Here is a 21,929-nt window from a genome sequence, read left to right on the forward strand (position 1 = left end):
ATACGCTGGTTACAGTATTGTGAATAAAAGCTCATAGAAAGCTAATCCTGTATTTCTCCTAGTAGCAAATGCCTCTCAATATTTGCTAATTCACATTGATACTACTGTGGAACCTAAGTAGAGGGCATAATGAGAACAGACATCCACAGGATGAGTATTACACACCCACTGAAAAGGATGATTAGATGAGGGGTCAGCTATTTGTTTCTGTAAAGGGCTAGACAGTAAAAATTTTAGGCTCTGTGGACCATGTGTCACATACTCTTTTTGTTTGTTTTTACCATCCTTTAAATCTGTAAAAGCCATTCTTGGCTCATGGCTTTAGAAGAGCCAGATTTGGGTTGTGGGCTGTAGGCTTGCTAAGCTCTTATGTAGATCTGGATGCAGTGTCCACATCCGTCTATTCAACCGTTATGTATATCGCTCCATCTATCCATTTATATACGCTGGATCACTCCTTCAGTCAACAGATTATTATGAGTACACTTTTTTCAATATATTAATTGCTCTTCCTTTTTAAAAATAATCTAAGGGCTCAATTTAAAGTTTCTATATGAATATAAACAGAGAATGGGGTTTGGTATGTATACTATATTTATAAATATTCTTCCAGGAATGGATTATTGGCAGAGGAAAGCATCTAAATAATTACTTTTCTCTCCATGCATGCCATCTGAGTGAAATTTTTATACAAATTCCTAATTACTGTTGAGTAATATATGGTAAAAACTGAAGTAAGGGATAGGGGTGGGTAGAAGCCTCTTTGAATCCAAAGAATTTTTCTCTTCTTAGCCCTCCTAAGTCTCTGAGAAAGACTGGAGAGAGTCAAAGATGATCATATTGTCTTTTTGTAAAGGTGGTGGTTAAAAATGGTAACATAGTCTTCCTTAGCTACATTGCTTTACAAAAACCCATGCTTCCCCATTGACACCATTTTCCTTACAATACTGTCTGATGATGGCTGCTGCTTCTGTTTCCATTTCAGATTAAAGGCCAAGAAGAGCTAGAAACCTCTTCTTTCACTCCATCATTGCTGTTACTCACTACCATGACTCAATCAACCGTTATGTGTGAGAGCTGTATACGCATGTAGTAGCCTTATCTTTCCCTCCCCTAATCCTTTTCTAGGTAGATTTATCATTTTACTCCTTCTCTAGGTTCATACATTACAATCCCAAAGAAAGGCAATGCCAAAGAATGCTCAATGGCACTCATCTCACATGCTAGCAAAGTAAGCCTCAAAATTATCCAAGCCAATATTCAACTGCACGTGAGCCATGAACTTCCAGATACTCAAGCTGGATTTAGAAAAGGCAGAGGAACCAAAGATCAAATTGCCAACATCAGCTGGATCATCAACAAAGCAAGAGAGTTCCAGAAAAACATCTACTTCTGCTTTATTGACTGCCAAAGCCTTTGACTGTGTGGATCACAACAAACTGGAAAATTCTGAAAGAGATGGGAATACCAGACCACCTGACCTGCCTCTTGAGAAACCTCTATGCAGGTCAAGAAGTAACAGTTAGAACTGGACATGGAACAACAGACTGGTTCCAAATCGGGAAATGAGTATGTCAAGGCTGTATATTGCCACTCTGCTTATTTAACTTATATGGAGAGTACATCATGCAAAGTGCCGGGCTAGTTGAAGCACAGGCTGGAATCAAGATTGCCGGGAGAAATATCAATAACCTCAAATATGCAGATGACACCCTTATGGCACAAAGTGAAGAAGAACTAAAAAGCCTCTTGATGAAGGTGAAAGAGGAGAGTGAAAAAGCTGCCTTCAAACTCAACATTCAGGAAACTAAGATCATGGTATCTGATTCCATCACTTCATGGCAAATAGATGGGAGACAATGGCAACAGTGAGAGACTTTATTTTTTAGGGCTCCAAAATCATGGCAGATGGTGACTGCAGCCATGAAATTCAAACATGCTTACTCCTTGGAAAGAAAGTTATGACCAACCTGCTGCTGCTGCTAAGTCGCCTCAGTTGTGTCCCACTCTGTGCAACCCCAGAGACGGCAGCCCACTAGGCTCCTCTGTCCCTGGGATTTTCCAGGCAAGAGTACTGGAGTAGGTTGCCATTTCCTTCTCCAATGCATGAAAGTGAAAAGTGAAAGTGAAATCGCTCAATCGTTCCCAACTCTTAGCGACCCCATGGACTGCAACCTACCAGGCTCCTCCGTCCATGGGATTTTCCAGGCAAGAGTACTGGAGTGGGGTGCCGTTGCCTTCTCCATGACCAACCTAGACAGCATATTAAAAAGCAGAGACATTACTTTGCCAACAAAGGGCCATCTAGTCAAAGCTATCGTTTTTCCAGGAGTCATGTGTGGATGTGAGAGTTGGACTATAAAGAAAGCTGAGCGCTGAAGAATGCTTTTGAACTGTGGTGTTGGAGAAGACTCCTGAGAGTCCCTTGGACTGCAAGGAGATCCAACCAGTCCATCTCAAGGAAATCAATCCTGAATGTTCATTGGAAGGACTGATGCTGAAGCTGAAACTCCAATACTTTGGCCACCTGATATGAAGAACTGACTCATTGGAAAAGACTCTGATGCTAGGAAAGATTGAAGGCAGGAGGAGAACGGGACGACAGAGGATGAGATGGTTGGATGGCATCACCGGCTCAACGGACATGAGTTTGAGTAAGCTCTGGGAGTTGGTAACGGACAGGGAGGCCTGGCGTGCTGCAGTCCATGGGGCTGCAAAGAGTTGGACACGACTGAGCTGAGTTTCAGTTGGACTCAACTGAAACTGAAGATCTACTTGGGAGTTTGGCTCTTTCTCCCCATCCTGTCACCTACTGCTATCCATTGTTTGATGATTACGCCCACACCCAGGCCTCAGTTTCTACTTCATTTATAGTGGTCTAAACAAATAGATTTCCTAAAAATCCAATTTCCTAAAACAAATCCAACTATTCTTCCACGTCTTATCTTGCTCCTTTCTACATCTTCCATAGTCTTGTTTTCTTCTAACTTACTCTTACTGCTCATTTTTTCATTTATTTGTATTTATTTTTTTGCATAAATATTTTAATATTTACTTAATATTAATTTTATTAAATATTTATTGAGCACCCATCATGCAGGCACTAGGTATATCACAGTGAAGAAGACAGATATAGTCCTTTCCTCTCACAGAACTTTTAGACTAATGGCAGACAGAGACAAGTAAACAGGTAATTGTAATACAGTGAGATAAACACTAGGATAGAGAAAATGCCGGATACTGAGGAGGGGCATCTAACCCATCGCAGGGGATCAGGAATTGGCTTGCTTGAGGATGTGAATTTTAGCTGGGTTTTGGCTACTGAGGAGAAAGAGGTGGCTAGCCAGGTGGAAAGGATATGTGGTTAGAGGTGCGGTGAAGTGTATGAAATAGCATAATGCAAAGGCCCAGAGGCAAGAAAGAGGGAAATAGTATCAGTTTGGAAAGTTACACAATAAAAAGGTTATTGCTAGATCATAAGAGTTCTTGAAGCCATCGTAAACCGTGAGAGTGTCCTGAAGCAGTGGGGACCCTAAGGAATTATAACCAGGGGAATCATCTGATCGTTATCTGCATGTATGAATGCTGCAGCTACAGGATGGAGCATGGATCAAAGAAGGAAGCAAAAGGAAGCATGGCCTGGAGTAAGTTGATTTGTCATTTTGGACATGTTGAGTCTGAGATGACTATAACTCATCGAAGAAAAGATACTCAGCAGGTAGCTGGAAATAAGGGTCAGGAGGTTGAGAGAACGTGTTTGAGCTGGAGATACAGAAAATACAGGTGTCCACTGCATATGGACAGGTGGTAGCTGAAGCAGTGAGAAAAAGGCCTTGGATGGAGCTCTGAGAAACAGCAAGGAGAGGGAACTTGGAAAAGAGGAGGCCAGAGAGGCAGAAGGAGGGAAACCTAGAAAGAGTATTATGTTACGAAAATGCATGGACAGAAGCCTTTACAAGTGGGACCCTGGTATCTAGCATATGGCTGGTACACTGTAGGTCGCTGGAATGTGTCCACTGGATTTAACAGAAGCAGCTAATTGGTAACTTTGGAAAGATGTCCATAGTGTAGACAGAAACCAAGGTCAGTCCTATGCCCAAGTGAGTCTCACGTCTGTCCGCGTGTGTCCTTCTCCACTGGCACCACGCCAGCTCCTGCTTTTACTGCCACTTCCCTGATCTTTATCAGTGGGTCGTGTGCCTCTGTTTCTCCTTAGTCTCTTTTCCACAACTCTCCCTTCCTCAGAACAAAGCAATATATAATTTATCTTACATATGACTGCTAGAGTAATTTCTTTCTTAGGTACAGCTTAGAGCAAATCAATCCTGGGTCAAAACCTATTGATTCTCTACTACCTTCGGATAAAATTCAAACTGCTTATTCATCATGATGTTCAGACACTTCCAGGATTTTGTACCAATCTGTGTCCAGTCATTTTGCCCACATTCCACACACCTGACTTTTAAAAAATTACCTTAAAAATTATAAAACTTTAAAAAGTCAAAATTTTAACTATAAGCATGTTGGTGAGAGTAATTTTTCTTTTATGGGAAAAAAAAAGGATTGGGGGTAGATGGGTCCAGGGCTCTATTTATCCCACCCAGAGAACAAACAGTACCTGATGCAGCAGTCTCCTAACTCAAACATTCCCTGCTGTGCTACGGCATGAGACATGAGGCTTAAAGAAGGGGGAATGGTGTTCTTTTAACAGTTAATAATGCATTTTATAAACTGTTTTTAGAAAACATTTCCACACTATTATCAGTTCATTCTACTACCTTCTCAGCTAAGTAAAATGACAAGAAAAAGAAATAATGGCTTTCTTTTCAAAGGTTTTCCCCTTACCAGTCTCGGAGAAGCTGTCCAGCAGTTTCCAACTGGAAGACAGCTAGTTTGTACACACTGCCCTAGACCAGCAAGTGTCATACTTTCCAGTTATACAACAGACTTCCCTGGTGGCTCAGATGGTAAAGCGTCTGCCTACAATGCAGGAGACCCGGGTTCAATCCCTGGGTTGGGAAGATCTCTTGGAGAAGGAAATGGCAACCCACTCCAGTATTCCTGCCTGGAAAATCCCATGAATGGAAGAGCCTAGAAGGCTACAGTCCACGGGGTCGCAAAGAGTCCGGACATGACTGAGCGAATCATATCATATAGGCATCAGATTTTAATTTTAATCCAAACAGATCAGCGAGGCCTGTGACACCGCGAAGGGAAATATTAAAGATGACCTAAAAGACCAAGTGGGTTTTGTTATGTAATCCCAGGCATAGCTGAATCCCCGACAACATTCCCATTCTCTTAATTTTGCTTTTCTTTGTAACTTTTGAAGATTCTGCACAATCACATACGTGGGTAAAACACTTAATGCAGTGCAGTGATAAAATGCTTAGCCAAGTGCTGCCCTTTGAAAATTGATGCTGCTTGCATTGGTACTAGATTACATGGTGAATTAAATGATAAATATAAATGCATGTATATGTTCACATATATAAAGATATATAAATGAAATGACCCTCAGCTCAATCAGTAGACTATGTGCACTTTATCTTATATTCCCAAATAATATTTATGAAAATTTCCTTCTGAGATTGCTACAGTAAGAATTCATTATTGTGAACTTAAAATTCCACTTAATGGCATGAACTGATTATCCTGAACACAGCTTCTTGGTTTTACAGAGGAAGTATAGAGTATGCCATGTGGTATGTTCCCCTACTTACTGTCACTATAATTTAGCACGTCCCATTCATATTGCGAACATCTCAACACATTCTACAGCATGTCTTTTTTACCTGCTTTTATCTTTCAGCCAGGAAATATTATTATTGATAATATCTAAGATGATATTATACTCCTCCAATGGCCACCGCTATTACATTGCCAGTAGTTCTCAGAAGAAATACCTGAAGCATTTGGAGGGCTTTTGCAATACATAACTAACCAATCCTGAGCCCATTTTAATTTATTAAATCTGGTATGGAGCCTGAGAATTTCACAGGGGATTCTGATTTGATGATTAGCTATTTTTTACTCATCACAGTCTTTGCACCAGTTAGAGCTGACAGAACATGTAATTTATATTCTACATACTTGGGGCACACAATCTGTTTGGCGCCTCTGTTATTGCTAATTGTTTAGCTTAATTCATATTAAAATAAATGTCGACTTAACTTTTTTTGATGAACTGCCATGAATACTTTTAGAGCTAATGGTCAATTTCTTAGTATTAATTATAGCATCAACTATCTTAATTTTTAGCCTAATGCTTAAGTTCAAAATAAGTAAAGCATTATTGGATGAAATGACAAATACCAGTCCTGGTTTTGACTTGCTTTTTTAGTTTTCAAGAGGAAAAAAGTTTCACGTTATTTGAGTTCCTTAAACATTGTTAACAATAGAGACTTCAAACCTAGCCTTCTAGATTGTATTTTCTGCAATGCTGACAGACCCATAGGGCTTACTTACTGACTTGAGTTAGTTCCAAGAATTTCCTCATTGATAAAATGATAAAACATTGTATGTATGTGTGTTTCATTTTTCTTTGGGAGAAGGTCAGTGGTTCTCAAAGGGGGTTATGGCCCAAGAAAAGCTAACAGTACTGGTTCAGGGAGAACTAAAAGTACACTGCACACTAAAAAGAAAAAATTTCCCCCTATTTTAACAGTGAAAGAAAGGCAGGCTCTAAAATCAAAAGTCTTTAAAAGGCATTAAAAGGACAGACAGGGATTTCTATGAAATTTCTTAGAAAGGGAAACATGCGCCAACTCAGTAAATGTCTTTTCACCCAAAGAAAATTTTATAATGCAGTTAATTTTTATTGTCCAAAACATTTATTTTTTTTAGATCTTAATGCTTTAATTTTAAAAATAAATTTCAGTTTAGACAAAACTGCTTTCATCCAATTTACAAGTAAACAAAAATCTGTTAAAAACCTCCAAATTAGTAATTTGATTCCACAAAACAGCTCTAATCTTAATTTAAAAAAAAAAAAAAAAACTAACCACAACCATCTTTTGCACTGTGGAGAAATATAATAGAATATTCAAGAAGACCATTAGGCCTTGGCTAGTTTATCAGTAAAAAATTGTACACAATTCAGGAGCCTCCACTTTTCTTGTAGGGATGACATTCAGTTGGCTCAGCTGGCTGAATGATTCACCAGCTTCAAACAATTGCTTTGGGCATAATATACCTTTAGAGGAAAGGTATCTTTGGGTTTATCTTATCTAAGTAAAAAAAAAAAAACTCAGTTTTTTTAATCATATTTTTTCTCCAAAATAAATTGGCCAGTAAATTGAATTTTTTGAAACTAGGTCAGAGAAATTCCCAAATATAACCCCAGATACACCAGGTGAGGAAAAACCAATTTAAAAAATTCCTTTTAATGATTAACTGCCTTTTAAAACGTATCATTGTTATTTATGTGGGACATATTCAGATCCTGTGAAATGGTACTAATAACTTCCGAGGAATTCCTAAAAGATCTTGTAAGCCTTAAAAGATCTTATGAGGTACTTAATGAATCAGTACAGTTGTTCCTTTTTCCCCTGTTTAAAAGAAGCGGAAATGAATAAGTTAAAAGGCATTTTCCTAACTCTGACTGCAAATCACAAGTTTGATGCTGCATGAAGCCAGCTGGCATGGTGCCCATTTACAGTAAGTTGTTTACTCCTTATCCACCAATCACACCACACAGAATGAATGCCTACAGACAGAGTCAGACTGTCCTTTCCAGACAGAGCAACAGAGAAAGAGAGGTTTATAAGCTTTATTAAATTCTTAGAGGCATTACTTTTAATACTGCTTGAAATATTCTAATCCAGTTTCCATAACCTCAGCATTTTAAAGTCAAATAATTGACTGACCAGCTAACACTGCTGGGCTTCCCTGGTGGCTCAGATGGTAGAGAATCTGCCTGCAATGCAGGAGACCTGGGTTCAGTCCCTGGGTCTGCAAGATCCCTGGAGAAGGGAATGGCCTCCCACTCCAGTACTGCTGCCTGGAGAATTCCATGGACAGAGCAACCTGGTGGACTGCAGTCCATGGGGCAGAAAAGAGCTGGACACAACTGAGTGACTAATACACACGCCAGATCTTAACAGTGCATCAGTGGCATGAGTGGTGTCCTCTAATAAGTCTAAGTATTTAAATATTGGAGAAGGAAACAGCAACCCACTCCAGGACACTTGCCTGGAGAGTCCCATGGGCAGAGGAGCCCGGCTAGCTACAGTCCACGGGGTCGCCAAGAGTCAGACACGATTTAGTGACTAAACCACCTTTTAAATATAACTTTTAAAGACTACAATCTTAAAATGGATGTGAATTTAACTAGACTGAAACCTTTAAATATGCAGTGCTTAACATGAAAACCGAGAATTGTAAGAGAAACAGAATGTCCAGAGGAGGAGTGAAAAATAGAAAAAGTGAACTCTTATTATCAAGTGAGAAGTGGGTTAGAATAACATAATTGTTCAAACAGTGATTCCTGGTCTGCCCTGAGGAAACATGTTTGCTACCTGGCACTTGGAGAGCCTCTCCCCACCCACACTGGCTAGTTTAGAGAAAACCAGCAGTAACAAACCTTTTATTCTGGATCAAACTTGTCTACTATCGCTTTTGTCTAAATGTCTCCCCATGGTTATCTGCCATCACTGGTATCAATGGCCACTGAAAGTTCAGAACATATCTATCACGCACTGTGTTCAATGAATGTTAAAATGAGTGATAGGACATAAAAAGGGAATGTCTCATCACATAATCCTAGAATCAAGTCACCAAGCATTTTGAATAAACCCTAACTCAAAGGGCCCTAGGAGCCAAAAGGTACTTTTAAAAATCATGTATCTGGAGAAAAAAGATGACTAACCACAGAAATGACAGATACTTTCAACAGCCTCTGTGGAAAGAGAAAGGAGCTGATAACACTTCAGAAACATCCAAAGCTAGCTACTATAAAACAGCTCAGTTCTGCAGGAGTTTGCTTCTCTGGCTTCTTCCTTATATGATTCTTGGGCCAACTTTTCCATAGGTTCTAAAAACATATCTTTTACTATTAGAGTACCCTAAGCAAATAATTTCATGACAACCATTTTCTAGTTATCTTGGCAATTTTCCCTAATTCCCAAGCCCAAAGGGCAGAGTGAATAATTTTATTAAATGTAGGATTACTGAGGCCCTCAGAACTAGTATGGGTTGTTTTTTTGTTTCTCCCTGTTCTAAGTCCATTATGCCCAATAAATCTGGAGTGTTAGTTCCTGCAACCTTTGGTCCTACAGTAATAATTCTTCTGCCATGTCTTTGGTTTTTTTCTATTTCTCATAATTTCCATTTCTTTAAAAAAAAATCATGTGTAAATTCTGTCAAATAACTTAATTATCCTGTACTACTTTCTAAAAAAAACTTTGAGGGGGCACTGAGTGCTAATGACCATCATACTTGTTAAATTTCTCATTTAGGAGCTCACGTAAGGAAGAATACACAGAGTTCGGGGACTAGGTGTGGCTCAGAGCACATGCTATTTCTCACATCTCACTAGGGGGTGAGGTTTAAATTAGACCTTAATCAGTAGGTAAATAAAACCAAATTCTATCTTTGTTACAGTAGTTAATACCTGGAAAGGTGCCAGACTCATGGCCTTGGAAATTATATGGTTTATAAACAAGATTTCAAAATAATGCTGAGGCAAGAGTGGCACTTCCTCAGTTACTTCTAAATCCAAAGGACTAATGATCATCAGCTATTCATTAAATAGGTTGAAAGTTTTATTTTATATGGGTACTGTATTTCCTGATGCATTTGTTGCTGCTGCTGCTGCTGCTGCTAAGTCACCTCAGTCGTGTCCGACTGTGTGCGACCCCATAGACGGCAGCCCACCAGGCTCCCCCATCCCTGGGATTCTCCAGGCAAGAACACTTGCTATAGGATAGCAAGATGGTTTGTCGATGATAAATATCTTGAAAAGAAGAATATGCATAGTATTGACAAAATTAAAATTTAATAGGTTGATAATTAAATATAATTTTTCTATAATTTCATTTCTCAGATAAATTTCTAACCTCAATTTCCCTTTCAATTTTAACCAATGGGGGAAAATTTTTTTTAATTACTCTTTTGTTAACAACTCTATCCTGTACAGAATTGAGCATCAAACCATGAGAAAGCTAAAACTGAAGATCAAAAGATGCACAATTTACCTATGGAGTGAGAAATAGTTCTGCAATTAAAAAATTTAAAAGGAATTCTGTAATCTTCACTTTAGAGTTGAACTGAAAAAGGGTGATTTGGGCACTACAAATAGGGTCCTGGGCTTTTTTCCTTCCTTTTCTTCACCTCCCCCACTATTTTTATGTATGTTTTTCAGACTAGTACCTTCAAGTTAGCATTTTTAACACTATGAAAGAAAATTCTGTAATATTATATTAGCCATCCTCACTGAAAAGTATATACCATCATAATTGTAGTTTAATTGTCTCATCTATTCCCAAGTATCTTCTCATCTTCCCTCAAGCCTCACTTTTCCTTACATTGTTAGACATGAGAACTAAAATGAGGTCTGAAATTCTGGTTAATAGCTAACAAAAAAACCTGAAGTAAATAAGAAAAAACTTAGGCAGATACTTTCTGGAACAAGTATCTTTTCAAGCCAAATGACCAGTTCTTTCATCTAAAAACAGCCCAGTTAAGATGCCTTGATCTTTAGGTTATTATGTGTTACTGAACTGGAAATTTGTTTTCAGTGAAGTATGTTAGGATCTGGCTGAATGGGGTTGGGCTACAAGGAAATTAAGGCAGATATCTCTCCTCTTCACATCCTCTTTTACCAGCAGCTCTTCCCACACTCCACTCCAATAAACAAAACATTTGTAGAATTGTTAAATTTTGTTTTTTTCACTTCTTTATTCATCCATTTTCCAAAAGACATTATTATGTATCATTCAGTGTGGCTCAGATGGAAAAGAATCTGCCTGCAATGCAGAGACCCTGGTTCGATCCCTGGATGGGGAAGATCCTCTGGAGAAGGGAATGGCTATCCACTCCACTATTCTTGCCTGCAGAATCCCATGGACACAGCAGCTTGGTGGGCTACAGTCCATGGAGTCGCGAAGAGTCAGACATGACTGAGCAACACACACACAGTGTATTGGGAACTCCCCATCAGAAGCTCTGCAGTGGACAGGTCACAAGAGGACAAGAAAGGAAGAAAGGCTCTGGGACACCTGCATTAACAACAAGCATTCCAAACAAATAAATGATATAATTTTGAAGAGAGATAGCCTTAATGTCATTTCAATCATGAGTCATGAATATTGTACCATCCTTTGAACACTTCAGCCATTACAGCCATCTAATATCTGATATCATTAAATATTTATGAAAGGAACTCTACTGTGTAACATGACAAGAACCTCAAAACTATTCTTTGTTTGTAGTTTTAACCTGATCTACTTCATTCTCCTAAAAAAGGAATTTTCAAGCCCTTAGCAGCAAAATCTTGTTTTAAAACATTAAACTTTATGCAGAACATTCAATACATAAAACAGGTAAAAGTGATATTATGCTGACAAAGCATATTTTATACATTTGGAATCATAATATTAATCTATATAGGAAGCAATCAAATCAGTGAAGCTGTTTGCTAAAACCAATAAAACTGAAACTGGAATACCAGGCTTACCAGCAAACTTTGTCTTTATGTTTAAAGAGTTTGGAAACCACTGCCCTAAAACCTCACATTGTTTCCATTATCAGCCCCAAGCCACATTTCCACAGCTCTATCAAACTGCCTTTTTGTTATAAAAATAAAGCCCGAGCAATAACAAGGCCCACCAAAATCTGCGGGCCAACTCCTTTTTTTTCTATTTTAATTGGAGCTATTTACTTTACAATATAGTGACGGTTTTTGCCATACATTGACATGCATCAGCCACAGGTGTATATGTCCCCCATCCTGAACCACCCTCCCACCTCTCTCCCCGTCCCATCCCTCAGGTCATCCCACTGCACCGGTCCTGAGTGCCATGTCTCATGCATCAAACCTGGACTGGCGATCTATTTCACATGTGGTAATATACATTGTTTTGTCTAACTCAAAGAAACTAAGCCATGCCCTGTGGGGCCACCCAAGATGGGCGGGTCATGGTGGAGAGGTCTGACAGAATGTGCTCCACTGGAGAAGGGAATGGCAAGCCACTTCAGTATTCTTGCCTTGAGAAGCCCATGAACAGTATGAAAAAGCAAAATGATAGGATATAAGAGGAACTCCCCAAGTCAGTAGATGCCCAATATACTACTGGAGATCAGTGGAGAAATAACTCCAGAAAGAATGAAGGGATGGAGCCAAAGCAAAAACAATACCCAGCTGTGGATATGACTGGTGATAGAAGCAAGGTCCAATGCTGTCAAGAGCAATATTGCATAGGAACCTGGAATGTCAGGTCCATGAATCAAGGCAAATTGGAAGTGGTCAAACAGGAGATGGCAAGAGTGAACGTCGACATTCTAGGAATCAGAGAACTAAGATGGACTGGAATGGGTGAATTTAACTCAGATGACCGTTATATCTACTACTGGGGGCAGGAATCCCTTAGAAGAAATGGAGTAGCCATCGTGGTCAACAAGAGAGTCTGAAATGCAGTACTTAGATGCAATCTCAAAAACGACAGAATGATCTCTGTTCGTTTCCAAGGCAAACCATTCAGTATCACAGTAATCCTAGTCTATGCCCCAACCAGTAACGCTGAAGCTGAAGTTGAAGGGTTCTACGAAGACCTACAAGACATTTTAGAACTAACACCCAAAAAAGATGTCCTTTTCATTATAGGGGATTGGAATGCAAAAGTAGGAAGTCAAGAAACACCTGGGGTAACAGGCAAATTTGGCCTTATAATACGGAATGAAGCAGGGCAAAGGCTAATAGAGTTTTGCCAAGAGAATGCACTGGTCATAGCAAACACCCTCTTCCAACAACACAAGAGAAGACTCTCTACATGGACATCACCAGATGGTCAACACCAAAATCAGACTGATTATATTCTTTGCAGCCAAAGATGGAGAAGCTCTATACAGTCAGCAAAAACAAGACCAGGAGCTGACTGTGGCTCAGATCATGAACTCCTTATTGCCAAATTCAGACTTAAATTGAAGAAAGGAGGGAAAACCACTAGACAATTCAAGTATGACCTAAATCAAATCCCTTCTGATTATACAGTGGAAGTGAGAAACAGATTTAAGGGACTAGATCTGATAGATAGAGTGCATGATGAACTATGGACGGAGGTTTGTCACATTGTACAGGAGACAGGGATCAAGACTATCCTCATGGAAAAGAAATGCAAAAAAGCAAAATGGCTGTCTGCAGGAGGCCTTACAAATAGCTGTGAAAAGAAGAGAAGCGAAAAGCAAAGGAGAAAAGGAAAAATATAAGCATCTGAATGCAGAGTTCCAAAGAAGAGCAAGGAGAGATAAGAAAGCTTTCCTCAGTGATCAATGCAAAGAAATAGAGGAGAACAGAATGAGAAAGACTAGAGATCTCTTCAAGAAAATTAGAGATATCCAGGGAACATTTCATGCAAAGATGGGCTTGATAAAGGACAGAAATGCTATGGACCTAACAGAAGCAGAAGATATTAAGAAGAGGTGGCAAGAATACACAGAAGAACTGTACAAAACAGATCTTCACGACCCAGATAATCACGATGGTGTGATCATTCACCTAGAGCCAGACATCCTGGAATGTGAAGTCAAGCAGGCCTTAGAAAGCATCACTACGAACAAAGCTAGTGGAGGTGATGGAACTCCAGTTGAGCTATTTCAAATCCTGGAAGAAGATGCTGTGAAAGTGCTGCACTCAATATGCCAGCAAATTTGGAAAAATCAGCACTGGCCACAGGACTGGAAAAGGTCAGTTTTCATTCCAATCCCAAAGAAAGGCAATGTCAAAGAATGCTCAAACTACCACACAATTGCACTCATCTCACACACTAGTAAAGTAATGCTCAAAATTTTCCAATCCAGGCTTCAGAAATATGTAAACCATGAACTTCCAGATGTTCAAGCTGGTTTTAGAAAAGGCAGAGGAACCAGAGATCAAATTGCCAACATCTGCTGGATCATGGAAAAAGCAAGAGAGTTTCAGAAAAAGATCTGTTTCTGCTTTATTGACTATGCCAAAGCCTCTGAATGTGTGGATCACAATAAACTGCGGAAAACTATGAAAGAGATGGGAATACTAGACCACCTGACCTGCCTCTTCAGAAACCTTTATGCAGGTCAGGAAGCAACAGTTAGAAATGGACATGGAACAACAGACTGGTTCCAAATAGGAAAAGGAGTACATCAAGGCTGTATATTGTCACCCTGCCTATTTAAGTTATATGCAGAGTACATCATGAGAAACATCGGGCTGGAAGAAGCCCAAGCTGGAATCAAGATTGCCGGGAGAAATATCAATAACCTCAGATATGCAGATGACAGCACTCTTACAGCAGAAAGTGAAGAGGAACTCAAAAGCCTCTTGATGAAAGTGAAAGAGGAGAGTGAAAAAGTTGGCTTAAAGCTCAACAATCAGAAAACTAAGATAATGGCATCTAGTTCCATCACTTCATGGGAAATAGATGGGGAAACAGTGGAAACAGTGGCAGACTTTATTTTTTGGGCTCCAGAATTACTGTAGATGGTGACTGCAGCCATGAAATTAAAAGACGCTTACTCCTTGGAAGGAAAATCATGACCTACCTAGATAGCATATTCAAAAGCAGAGATATTATTTTGCCGACTAAGGTCCATCTACTCAGGGCTATGGTTTTTCTTGTGGTCATGTATGGATGAGAGAGTTGGACTGTGAAGAAGGCTGATCGCCGAAGAATTCATGCTTTTGAACTGTGGTGTTGGAGAAGACTCTTGAGAGTCCCTTGGACTGCAAGGAGATCCAACCAGTCCATTCTGAAGGAGATCAGCCCTGGGATTTCTTTGGAAGGAATGATGCTAAAGCTGAAACTCCAGGACTTTGGCCACTTCATGCGAAGAGTTGCCTCACTGGAAAAGACTCTGATGCTGGGAGGGATTGGGGGCAGGAGGAGAAGGGGACGACCGAGGATGAGATGGCTGGATGGCATCACCGACTCGATGGACATGAGTTTGAGTGAACTCCGGGAGTTGGTGATGGACAGGGAGCCCTGGTGTGCTGCGATTCATGGGGTCGCAAAGAGTCGGACACGACTGAGTGACTAAACTGAACTGATTGAAATAAACAGGCAGAACTGCTGAATTACAGAAGACAAAATAGGCAGCAGCAATACGGGAATTGATGTCATTGAATTAAAACTTTATTCTCAATTATGGAATAATCAAAAATACTAAATTTTAGAAGAATTAGAAAAGGAATTGAAAGGTACGTTAGTTGTTAAGTAGTTTTCTATGGGTCACAATGGAGAGTCTTGGTTCAGCGATAAGCATTCCTTGTTTCTGTACACATGCCTTTTAAAAACATTTGTGACAAGTGAAAAGACATATTTTACATGGGGTTGTGGGGATGAGGTGGGTGATGTTCTATTGCAAGAAAGCTAAATAAAGTATACTACAGAAAATTCTTATTTGTATTTCATTCTAAAGATAGTGTATTCAGTGATATATTCCCATACTTTACACATGTTCTCTGATTTTTCTCCCTATATTACTGAACAGAATGTACATCTGATTAAGTGTAAGGATCAAGCAGATGAAGCCATGGATCGACTATTTGGTGCATATTCACAATTTCTAAAACTGTCCTGATTTTATTAAATACAGAAACCCAACATTTTTTCCCTGTATTAGCAATGTAATTTTTCTATTTTCAGTTAACTTCACTAAATTCACGTAAAAATATAATATGCCAAATGGCATTTGAAATAAAATTTTAAACCCTGGAATTCTTTCTTCAAAGAAAAGCGTCACTGGAAATGAGGTATGTAATAAAAGCTGGGTAGGTTTCTCTGTGCTAAACCCCAGCTTCTGGAGTTATCAGTATAGTTCCTGACAGTTCCTCAAAGAGTAGTTTGAAAAATGTTACTACAACAGTCAACTGCTCAGATACCACAATACAGGTCAAGACTGCACTACTGCCACAACTGCTGGACGGCAGAAGCACCACCACAGACCGGCCTGAAATGTCTGCCAGTTGCCGTAAGACAGTTCGGTGGAGAAGGCATAAATATGTACTTTTCAAACAACTGCAACCTCTTTACAAAAAACCTCAAACCTCATTTGTTCCAAAGTTGAACTTGTGATGGTTTAGGACCACTTATACTGTGATATACAAGACAACAGATTGTAAAGTTAAGACCAACAGTGAAACAGTTTGCAAGAGCTCCAATGTTCGCTTTTGGCGAATGTGAATTCATTTTCCCAACCACAGTAGTATTTTCCATTATTCAGAACTGGGAGAGACTTCAGAAAAAAAAAAAAACAACTTGGGTTTCACAAAAAGTGCTTTTAATATAGAAGTGGAATTAGCACTCTGTAATTACCAATATGGGAAAAGAACCTAAAAAGGAGTGGAAACATGTATAACTGATTCACTTTGCTGTACAGCAGAGACTAACAACACTGTAACTCAACTATATTTCAATAAAAAAATTTTTTTAAAAAGAATGAAATTAGAAAAATGGTGGAGTAAGGAACTCCAGATTCCACCCCCACAGAACAACAAAGAAAAAAGGCATGAACTGTCAGAATCCACTTTTCTTTGGAACCCTCAAAAGCTTGCAGCACCCCAGATGATGCTTATTCCAACACCCTTCCCCACCCACCCTCACCCACAGACTGATTCTTGGTAAGAACAGCAAACTTTGCAGGGTTTTTAACTTACCCAATCCCGCCCCCTACTCTCCAGTTTACTAGTAGTCTTGAAAATAACAGCCCTCATTCCAAGCACCAGAGATAGCAAAATAAACTTCATTTGCAAAGAATTCTAAGTATTTGTTCTGACCATTCTGGTGGCTCCCTGGAAGACTACCTCAAAAAGATTGTCTTTATTTTGCCTAACTCGACCTAGCTTAGTGCTAAAGTGCTACTATACTCTAGACATTGGGGGCAAGTTTGTTGGCAATGTTCATGCTGATGTCTTAGGTTGCTGTTGTTTGAGGTGATGAATAACAACTGGGGGCACACAATGAATTAACCAGAAAGCTTAGAAGGAAAGTCTAGGGCTTTGAAAAGGTCTGACATAGTTCTGCAAATCTAGACCACAAGCATGGCCTCAGGAAGGCCCTTAGAATTTCATCTCTTATTGACCTTGAAGCTCTATGGAAGCTGGAGGTAAAGGCTAATGCAGAGCTGTAAGCTCTAGGAGAGAGAGTTAAAGGCTCATCCTAACAAACACTCTGAGCCCCTGGGCAAAGACTGGAAGATGGTTTTGTTTGCAGATATTTAATAAAATCACTGTTCAACCATTAGCTGACACCAAGCTAAGGGAACAGAGACTTCAGGGTTCACAATGGACAAAGAATGCAGCCTTTACAGAATTAGTTCAAAGAGTCAGACAGGAAGCTGCCTGAGGAAGCCCAGATGTTGATCTCTCTAGACAAGGCTATTTTAACTGTGTTCCATGACAAAAGGTAAAATGTGTCTAAAGAACTAAAGGAAAGTAAAAACAAGAATGTGTCACTAAACTGAGTAGATTAATAAACAGATATTATAAAACTTAACCAAAATTTGGGAGCAGAAAAGTATAATAACTGAAATGAAAAATTCATTATTGGGGCTCAACAGCAGATGTGAGCAGGCAGAAGAATCAGTAGACTTGAAACGGAAAAAAATAAATCCAAGAAACCCAACAGACTACATAAGAATAGACTTAAAAATATCCACACACAGACACATCATAAACTATCAAAAGTTAAATACAGAAAACAGCAGGAGAGAAGCAACTCATTATGTTCAAGTGACTCCTAACGAGACTACGAGAGTGATTTCTCAACAGAAACTATGCCGGGTCAGGCCGGAAAACAGCACGATGACATGTTCAAAGCGCTCTAAGAATCAGAATTAACCAAGAGGTCCATATCTGGCAGCACAGTTCTTAAAAATTGAAGCAGAAACTGCATTTTCAAATAGTAAAGACTGAAGCAGCTCATCATTAGCAAACCTGCCCTCCGACAACTGCTAATGGGAGTTCTTCAGGCTGAAACGAAAAAACAGTAGACAGTAAATCAAATACACGTGAAAAAATAAAGTACTCCAGGCAAGGTAACAGCATAACCTCTGTCCATGGGGCTTCCCAGGCAAGAATACTGCAGTGGGTTGCCATTTTCTTCTCCAGGGGGTGCTCTTCCTGATCCAGGAATCAGACCTGGGTCTCCTGCATTGCAGATTTTTCACCAACCGAGCTAGGAGGGAATGCCACCTAAATGCACAAAACAGTGTAAATATATCTTTTGTTTGTAAATCCTTTTCCCTTTCTTATTGAAAAGACAACAGTATCAACAATAATTATAAATCTAGGTGGACAGGCACACAATATATAAAGAGGAAACCTATAACAATAACAGACAATCTGATATAGAGATATACAGAGACAATATGTAATCTCCAGGGCAACCAGTAAGAAAATAACCCAAAAAGTATAGTGAAAGAAATGACAAGGGAGTTAAAATTACCACACTGCAAACTATTTAATACAAAAGAAGGTCATGATGGAGGAACTGAAGAACAAGAGTCCTCCTTATCAGTAATTCCACTAGTATCAATAGATTAAATCCTCAAAAGGCAGAGGCTGGCAGAATGAATTTTAAAACATGGTCCAACTATATGCTGTCTACAGAGACTCACCTTACACACACAGATAAACTGAAAATAAAAGTGTGGAAAAAGATATTCCATGTAAACAGCACATACAAGAGAGCTAGAGTGGCTACTTGTATCAGACAAAGTAAGACAACACAAAAATTGTCCCCAGGGACTAAGATGACTGTATAATGATAAAAGTGAATAACAAATATATATATATACATATATATATATACACATACACACACATGTAACAACAGAGTCCCAAAATATATGAAGCAGAAGTAGTTGAAAAATTTAATACTCTCACTTTCTGTCTATAACAGAACTAGACAGAAAATCAGCATGGATATGAAGACTTGAGGAGAAGGCAGTGGCACCCTACTCCAGTCCTCTTGCCTGAAAAATCCCATGGATGGAGGAGCCTGGTAGGCTGCAGTCCATGGGGTCGCTAAGAGTCGGATACGACTGAGTGACTTCACTTTCACTTTTCACTTTCATGCACTGGAGAAGGAAATGGCAACCCACTCCAGTGTTCCTGCCTGGAGAATCCCAGGGACAGGGGAGCCTGGTGGGCTGCCGTCTGTGGGGTCGCACAGAGTCGGACATGACTGAAGTTGACTTAGCTGCTTAGCAGCAGCATGAAGACTTAAATACCACCCTACAACAATTAAATCTAAAAGACAACTGTCAAACACTTCAAATTACAAAGTAAGAATATTAATTCTTGTCAAGTACACACGGAACATCCTCTAGGACAGATGATACATTAGGCCATAAAACAAAATTTAGAAGGCTGAAATCATACAAATTATATTCTCTGACCACAAGAGAATAAAGTCAGAAACTAACAGAAGTAAGCTTGGAAAATTCACACACACACATATATAAATCAAATAAACATTCCAAATAACCAGTGGAAGAAAGAAAAAAAGTCACATAAAAAAAATCACATGTGAAATGAGAAAATACCTTAAGGTAAATGAAAACAAAAATAAATTTCAGGGGGTGCAGCAAAAGCAGTGTGAAGAGGGAAATTTATAGCTGTGTTTTATCTTATAAAGAATAAAGTGCTGAAATCAATAGCTTTACCTCTCACACTAAGAAACCTGAAGAAGAAGAGCGTAAATAAAAGAATAATAAAGACTAGAGTGGAGAAAAGGAAATAGTGACTAGAAAAACCATAGAAAAGATAAAGAAAACCCAAAGTTGCTGCAATGAAAAAATCAGTAAAATTGGCTAGCTACACTGACCAATCGTGGGGGTGGAGGGAAGAGAAGAATTAAATGACCAAAATCAGAAATTGAAGTGTGAATAGTTACTGCTGACCTTAGAGAAAATAAAAGGATTATAAAGGAATAAATGAACAATTGTATACCAACTAATTAGATAACCCATATGAAATGTACACATTTCTAGAAACAAACTACCAAAACTGTCTTAAAAAGTAACAGAAAATGTGAATAGACCTATAACAAAGAGATTAATTCAGTAATCAAAAAAATTCCAACAAAACCCAGATAGTTCAGCTGGTGAATTCAACCAAATGTTTAAAGAAGAATTAAAAACAGGAGAGGAGGGAACACTTCCTAACTTGGTCTGAGGCCAGTATCATGGTATCAAAGCCAGAAAAATATACTACAATGAGACTATAGAACACTATCCCTTCTAAAGACAAGTGCAAAATTCTCAGCAAAATACTGGCAAACTGAATCTAGATGCGTACAAAAACGGTTATAAACCATAATCAAGTTAAGAGTAATCCCAAGAATACAAGGTTGGTTCAATGTGTGAAATCGACTAGTGTAATAAACTATACAAGAGACTGAAAGCAAAAGCACATAATCATTTCAACAGATGCAAAAAGAGTATTTGACAAAATCCAATGCCCTTTCATAATAAAAAACATTTATCAAACTAGGAAAAGATGGAATATATTTTTAATCTGATATAGTATATCTATGAAAAACCCACAGCTAATAACATACTTAAAACTGAAAAATTTACTCTTGAATTCAGGACCAATACAAGCATGCCCACTTTCACCACTGCTACTTAGCATTACACCGGAGGTTCTAGCTAGGGCAGTGAGCCAGAAACAGAGGTAAAAAGAATCCAGAGTGGAAAGAAAAATATTCCTCCTTGCAAATTACAGGATCTTACTAATAGCAAATCTTAAAACTAGAGTCAATAAATTCAGCAGTTGCAGGATACAAAATAACATAAAATATCAGTTGCTTTATTATACTGCAGCTGTGAATAATCTGAAAATGAAACTAAAAAAACATTTACAATAGCTTCAAAAAGTATAAAATACTTAGGGATAAACTTAACCAAAGAAGCAAAAAGAGTTGTATACTGAAACCTACAAAACACTGTAAAGAAATTAAAAATCTACAGAAATGGAAAAGATTTCCTGTGTTCACAAACTGGAAGACTTTAATGTTGTTAACATGGCAAGATACCCCAAAGTGATCTACAAGTTCAATGCAATTTTGTTATCAAAATTCCAACTTCCATTTTTCAGAAACGGACAAGCTGATCCTAAAATTCATGCAGACTGGCAAGAAACCCAGAGAAGCCAAATAATTTTGGAAAAAAAAAAAAAGAGGGCTCATTATTTCCCAATTTCAAAACTTAGTATGAAAAAATAGCAATCAAGCAGTATAGTACTGACATACAATTGGGCATGCAGACTGATGGAATGGAATTGATTGTCCAGAAATAAAACCATACGTTCATGATCAGTTGATTTCAACCAGGGCACTGAACTCATTCAGTGGAGAAATTAGTCTTTTCAACAAATAGTAGTGGGACAACTGGGTATCAACATGTAAAAGAAAAAAGTTTGGTCCCTGCCTCATATGAAAATTAACTTAAAATGGATCAAAGAGTTAAATTTAAGAGCTGAAACTATAAAAATTCTTAGAAGGAAACATAGGTGAAAAACACAAGCAAAGAAAAAAATAGGTAATTTGGACTTCACTAAAATTAAAAACGTCTGTGATTCAAATAACACTATGAGGAAAATGAATAGAACCCTCAGAATGGGAGAAAATGTCTGCATATCATGAATCTGGTAAGGGTCTAGTATTCATAATAAACAACTCTTACAAACAACAATAAAAAGACAAGCCAATTAAACAGGCAAAGGATTTGAA

At 38.6% G+C, this 21,929-nt stretch overlaps 1 protein-coding gene and 1 non-coding gene across 2 annotated transcripts in view; one reads left to right on the plus strand and one right to left on the minus strand.

Annotated features, from left to right (window-relative positions):
* Nucleotides 1-21,929, minus strand: part of NR3C1 (nuclear receptor subfamily 3 group C member 1) — a 113,673-nt gene that overhangs the window by 59,567 nt on the left and 32,177 nt on the right. The window lies entirely within an intron of this gene.
* On the plus strand, nt 4,950-5,021 carry TRNAC-ACA (transfer RNA cysteine (anticodon ACA)). The gene has a single exon. It is a non-coding gene; the product is annotated as a tRNA-Cys (tRNA).

Source organism: Capricornis sumatraensis, chromosome 9 (assembly GCF_032405125.1).
Source record: "Capricornis sumatraensis isolate serow.1 chromosome 9, serow.2, whole genome shotgun sequence".
In the NCBI taxonomy this organism is placed as follows: Eukaryota; Metazoa; Chordata; class Mammalia; order Artiodactyla; family Bovidae; genus Capricornis; species Capricornis sumatraensis.